This window comes from Triticum aestivum, chromosome 6B (assembly GCF_018294505.1).
Source record: "Triticum aestivum cultivar Chinese Spring chromosome 6B, IWGSC CS RefSeq v2.1, whole genome shotgun sequence".
NCBI classification, from domain to species: Eukaryota; Viridiplantae; Streptophyta; class Magnoliopsida; order Poales; family Poaceae; genus Triticum; species Triticum aestivum.
In genome coordinates this window covers 222,859,499-222,865,498 of record NC_057810.1, presented here as the reverse complement: position 1 = coordinate 222,865,498, position 6,000 = coordinate 222,859,499, and positions in this window count along the sequence as shown.

The following is a 6,000-nucleotide window of genomic DNA, read 5'->3' as shown; positions in this document are numbered from 1 at the left end:
CCTCCAAAATAGTGGGAACATTACTTCCTAAAGTTGACACTCTTCCGAACCCACTTTCATCAATATAATCATTATAAATAGGAGGCATGCTATCATCATAATAAATTTGTATATCAAAACTTGGGAGGTTAAAAAATATCATCTTCAATAAGCATAGCATCCCTAAGCTTGGGACAAACATTAATTGCAGCAAATAAATTCTCAAATATTTCATTCTCGTCAAACATAGCATCCCCAAGCTTGGGCCTTTGCATATCATAAGCATAATCAGTCTCATCATTAATAGTTATAGCAATTATTATCATCACAATGAGTAATAGGCATAACAATAATAGGAGAAACCTCATTTGGGAGGGATAACTTTTTACCTTTGCTTCTTCGTCTTTTCTTTTTCTTCTCCACATTATGTGTGAGCTTAATCCTCTTTTTGGAGCGCCTTATTAATGAGATTGGTTGAACAGAAAGCTCCTCCTCATTACCTGATTTATCATAAGAAATAATAGGAGGATATTGGTAAATCTCTTCCCTTTCATTAGTATTCTCTTCATCTTCTATTTGTTTTCTTGTCTTTATGTGATTGGCAATATAAGGATTTTCAATGCAATTCACCGCACAATACATATAACTAGATCAAAATCAAGAACTTTATCAAGGACAAATTCTGGAATATCCTTAGTTATACTTTTCATTTGTTCATAACCCACAAGCAAACTAAGTTCATTATGATGCGCAAGGGAAATCAAGTCATCACAATTTTTGGATGCTTTTCGGTCAAGAAACAATTTGCATTGGAGATTTAAATGATCACGTTCATTGCAAAGTTCACAAGGATGGCAAAGAATTTTTAAATTTTCAGCACAAGCATCTAGCCTCTCTTGCAACCTTTTAGTTTCTAAATACTTATGCCTCTTGCAAAATCTAGCTTCCCTATTTGGTGTGTGCTTGCAAGCCCTATGCACTCCACAAAAATTGACATGCTTATAAGAGACATTTTTATCATTACTAGTGCAATCATCATTAGTACTATGGATATTCAAAGAGTTCATACTAACAACATTGCAATCATGCTCATCATTCAAAAATTGTAAGCCAAACATTTTATTGCATTCTTCTTCTAACACTTTGGCACAATTATCGGAATCCTTATTTTCACGGAAGACATTAAAAAGATGAAGCATATGAGGCAACCTCAATTCCATTTTTTTGTAGTTCTCTTTTATAGACTAAACTAGTGATAAAACAAGAAAGAAAAAGATTCGATTGCAAGATCTAAAGATATACCTTCAAGCACTAACCTCCCCGGCAATGGCGCCAGAAAAGAGCTTGATGTCTACTACGCAACCTTCTTCTTGTAGACGTTGTTGGACCTCCAAGTGCAGAGGTTTGTAGGACAGTAGCAAATTTGCCTCAAGTGGATGACCTAAGGTTTATCAATCTGTGGGAGGAGTAGGATGAAGTTGGTCTCTCTCAAACAACCCTGCAACCAAATAACAAAGAGCCTCTTGTGTCCCCAACACACCCAATACAATGGTAAATTGTATAGGTGCACTAGTTCGGCGAAGAGATGCTGATACAAGTGCAATATAGATGGTAGATATAGGTTGTTGTAATCTGAAAATAAAAAAACAACAAGGTAACAAGTGGTAAAAGTGAGGGTAAATGGTATTGCAATGCTTCGAAACAAGGCCTAGGGTTCATACTTTCACTAGTGCAAGTTCTCTCAACAATAATAACATAATTGGATCATATAACAATCCCTCAACGTGCAACATAGAGTCACTCCAAAGTCACTAGTAGCGGAGAACAAACGAAGAGATTGTTGTAGGGTACAAAACCACCTCAAAGTTATTCTTTCCGATCAATCCATTGGGCTATTCCTATAAGTGTCACAAACAGCCCTAGAGTTCGTAGTAAAATAACACCTTAAGACACAAATCAACCAAAACCCTCATGTCACCTAGATACTCCAATGTCACCTCAAGTATCCGTGGGTATGATTATACGATATGCATCACACAATCTCAGATTCATCTATTCCACCAACACAAAGAACTTCAAAGAGTGCCCCAAAGTTTCTACGGGAGAGTCAAGACGAAAAAGTGTGCCAACCCCTATGCATAGATTCCCAAGGTCACGGAACCCGCAAGTTGATCACCAAAACATACATCAAGTGAATCAATAGAATACCCCATTGTCACCACCGGTATCCCATGCAATACATACATCAAGTGTTCTAAAATCCTTAAAGACTCAATCCGAGAAGATAACTTCAAAGGGAAAACTCAATCCATTACAAGAAGATAGAGGGGAGAAACATCATAAGATCCAACTTTAATAGCAAAGCTCGCGATACATCAAGATCACGCCATATCAAGAACATGAGAGAGAGAAAGAGAGACAGAGAGATCAAACACATAGCTACTGGTACATACCCTCAGCCCCGAGGGTGAACTACTCCCTCCTCGTCATGGAGAGCGCCGGGATGATGAACATGGCCACCGGTGATGATTCCCCCCTCCGGTAGGGTGCCGGAACAGGGTCCCAATTGGTTTTTGGTCGCTACAAAGGCTTGCGGCAGCGGAACTCCCGATCTAGGTTCCTTTTCGGGGTTTTTTGTATTTATAGGAATTTTTGGCGTTGGGAACAAGTTAGGGGGGGTCTCCGAGTCATCCATGAGGCAGGGGGCGTGCCCAGGGGGGTAGGGAGCACCCTCCACCCTCGTGGATGGCTCGGGACTCTTCTGGCCCAACTCTTTTATTTCGGTGGCTTCTTTTGGTCCATAAAAAATCCACAAAAATTTTCAGGTCAATTGGACTCCATTTGGTATTGCTTTTTTATAAAACTCAAAAACAAGGAAAAACAGAAATTGGTACTGGGCTCTAGGTTAATAGGTTAGTCCCAAAAATCATATAAAATAGCATATAAATGCATATAAAACATCCAAGATGGATAATATAATAGCATGGAATAATCAAAAATTATAGATGCATTGGAGACGTATCAATGCTGCTCTTCCAATGGTGCAGATGAAGACGACTGTGTGGGAATGGAGGTGGCACGAAAGACGAGGGGAACATCGGGGCAGCTCCTTGGAGGTGGAGGACGGGGTGGCTGAACCGGTGGGACGACGAGATCGATGATGGATCCTTATCTAGTACGGTGGATGAGGGATGTCGAGGTGTTGTTGTGGACGGCATCGTCGGGGAAGAGGCTCCGGCTGGGTGGCGGACCGAGGAGGGTGTGGGGCTTCGCGGCCTCAGTGTATGGGTGGGTGGGCAAATGGGATGGGAGGGGGGAACCATGGCTTAGGGACGCGCTTGTCCGGAATGTGGTGTAAGTTACGAAAGTCCCCCCACCGATTTGAGCTAGGCGGTTCTTTCTGTTCAGGGGTATCACAGGCATTTCGCGTGTCAGGATTTCGCAGGAGGTGGGAGTTTTTGCGCGCGTTGTAATTTTGGGATAGCAAGGCACATGTTGAGATGGAGGGAGTTTTTGGAGCACAACGAGACAAAGATATATCTTAAATATTTCGGGGTAACAAGGCGCGGGTTGAAATATCCGGACAAGCCTAACATGTACTATACCAAATCAATTCGCACTTTCGTCGATGAAAAAACAAATAGAAATCAATTCGCACCACACAATCGAGTCTAGTCTCGTGTATTGTACCAAATCAATTTGCACTACAAATGACATGCAACCTGCTACTCAAATGAACGTTTTAGTGCATTCCAAACGTATATACTACCGCTTCAATATGAACTGAATTTGAATTCGTTGCTCTATTTGAATAAGATCTACAATCATGATTGTTGTGAAGTTAAACCATTTGAATTTATTTCTCTATTTTAATAAGATCTACAATCATCATTATTGTCAAGTTAAACCATCGTTTGTGTATTATGTTCACAGCACAGCACATGATTACTGGCGAGTTAGATATGAACTATGTGTACTATATGAACTCGAACTCGTTTTTTTGAATCCACTTTATGTTGATTTGATATCACAGTACATTTCATAATCTAAACCATGTATCATATGTATAATGTGTTTATCACATAATGTATGGTTCCCTGCCCCCTACGCCTACAAGTATTTAGATGTGAGTTGCAAACGCCACACATTACCACAAATTCAAATAAAATGTGAGATTTTTAGATATATAGTATGGTTTAGATTGTTCGATATTTAGTTGTGAGCTGCAAACGCCACACATTATCACAAATTCAAATAAAATGTGAGATTGTTCGATGTATAGTATGGTTTAGATTGTTCGATATTTAGCTGTGAGTTGCAAACACCACACATTATCACATTATGGTATAACATGTCCAAAACCACACCACGCGTATCATCGCTATATTCATGCATGCATATGTTTATAACACTATGATCTCCTATTCAAATATATGAATCCACTTTCATATCGAATTATGATCTTTGTTAGTCTCTTACACCCACACAATCCTCTAACCTTTGTAGCTAGCACTAACTTTCTCTCATGCATGCACACGCCCTCCTCGCGCTCCCCCTCCCTCAGCATTCTATCCATCGCACACATTCATTTTTTTTCTTTAGGTCATTCTGCCACGGTCTCCACAACTCCTTTCCGACACACATCGATCGATAAACCTCTCCAGCGATGTCTGCCTACAACATACACACGCACCTTCCATCTCCTCCTTTTTGTGTCCATGCCTCGTGTCTCTCATATGGCCCACACACGTGTAAACTCTTCCCCCTCTTTTCATCGATCTCACAATCGCACACTCCTCCTCCTATCTAGCTAGTAGGCCTCTCGCACCACCTCCTAGCTCTATTCTCTCTGTCTATCCATCTCACTGGGCCTTATTTGCCTCTAACAAATGGATGTACACTGACCGATCTCCCGCTATACATATAGCTAGCTAGGTCGTTATAACTTATTTTCCCCACGCGTCGATCGATCTACCTCATTAGTTATGTCTCTCCCTTCCTGCGACAAACAACAATTGATCTACCGATCTAGTTAGGTCTGCTTACCAAACACATGGTCCCCCTTAATCATCCACGCATGTGTCTCGACACATCTATCATGCACACGCACACACAAAAACACATCCCCACTCTTATTGATAATATTGCAGTTCTACCCTCAGTTTTCTAGTAGGCCGCTCCCACCATCTTCGAGAAGCAACTCCATCACCCATCCAGCACTCTACCCCTGTCCCTCCCTCTCTGTCGCCCTCTCTTCTCTCCTCTCTCTCTCTCTCTGTGTCTGTGTGTGTGTGTGTCCCAACCTATTTCCCGTCCTTCACTTATTTATGGATGTCGACCGATCTCCCTCAAGACATAGCTGGGTCTCTCCTTCTCAACACATATACGAGTCGATCTACCTCTCTAGTTAGGTCTCTGCCTCCCCCTCCCCCTCCCCACACCGATACATCGAGCACTCTAGTCATGTCTCCCTACCACACACAAACTTGGCCTATGCCCTCTGACATTCCGGTAGGTCAGTCGCCCTATATCTTTGACCTGCACACACACAATTTCGATGGCTCTCTTCATCGATCTCGTACCCACTGATATGTCTCCAATATATCTATAATTTTTTATTGTTCCATGCTATTATATTACCCCTTTTGGATGTTTATGGGCTTTATTTTACACATTTATATCATTTTTGGGACTAACCTACTAACCGGAGGCCCAACCCGTATTGCTGTTTTTTGCCTATTTCAGTATTTCGAAGAAAAGGAATATCAAATGGAGTCCAAATGGAATGAAACCTTTGGGGGCATGATTTGTAGAACGAACGTGATCCGGAGAACTTGGAGTGCAATTCAAGAAGCAGAGGAAGCCTCCAGGAGATAGGAGGGTGCGCCCACCCCTCCTGGGCGCGCCCCCTGTCTCCTGAGCCCCTCGGGCGGCCACCGATGTACTCCTTCCTCCTATATATACCTACGTACCTCGTAAAAATCCACGGAGCCAACGAAACACAATTTCCACCACCATAAC